Below are 996 nucleotides of genomic sequence, written 5' to 3'. Positions count from 1 at the left end.
CATCAACTATTAGGCAGTTGCACAAAACGAGGCACTAAATTGCACAAAAAAAATTTCGTCGAAACATAGTCATGCGGGATCTAGTTTCAAAGATCTCGTCGCGAGGATTCGGAGGGTGAAAACGGATCTTAATTTTGATGCGCGGTTTGAAAGTTATGGCTTTTTGAAATTTGTAAATCGTGAATTAAATGATACAAAGCCATGTGCGTCCATGCATTAAAAGTAGGAACAGCCGGACGCATGTCTGTTGGATATTTTTTGTTTAACTAGCTGGAACCATAAGAATTTTTCTTAATCGAGATAAAGAAACAAATACTTTCCATTTAATAACCGGCCGCTGTGAAGCACTAGCGGGCAGCCGCTAGACGCGTCCAAAAACAAATAAAAATCCTGTTGGTGTTTGAGATTCAATATAGAGTCAAGGGCAGAGCATGGTCTCAAGATAAATATCTGGCCACTAACGTGTCGGCGTATGGACCGTGGATTTTGGCGTGCAGTACTGCAGTTTACTGTTAGTTGACAAATCTTCTCACGCTGCCGTTTTAATCAAGGCTTGCTCTTGGAAGCATCAATCTCCCTCTCGGGAGGATTCATTCCGCACTTTGTCTCGGAGGGTGATGATGAATAAAAATTTCAACTTTGCCAAAAAGAGAAGAAGCGTTGCGTGTGTGGTTGCGCACTTGCGCGAAACAAGTTGGGGAACTGATACTGTTGCTTTCTGTAGATCCCCGCTCAAACAGAGGTGTCTATTCAGAATCGGACATTGCGGAAAGCACGTTTCCGAATTCCATTATTAAAACGAGATTAGTGCTGTTAAATTCAGTACAAGGACTGGCACTTGACTTGGTGATTGTTAAATCGAGAAGATGATTTCATCCTCAATTTACTCTCAGGGTGTGATACTGCCATATGAGAATTTGGATGAAACGACTGGCCTTAACTAAATTCATATCCAGAACGCATTACCTAGAACAGAGTATTCAGTCCAACATAATG

Source organism: Triticum urartu, chromosome 7 (genome assembly GCF_003073215.2).
Source record: "Triticum urartu cultivar G1812 chromosome 7, Tu2.1, whole genome shotgun sequence".
Lineage (NCBI taxonomy): Eukaryota > Viridiplantae > Streptophyta > Magnoliopsida > Poales > Poaceae > Triticum > Triticum urartu.
This window is presented reverse-complemented; position numbering follows the sequence as displayed.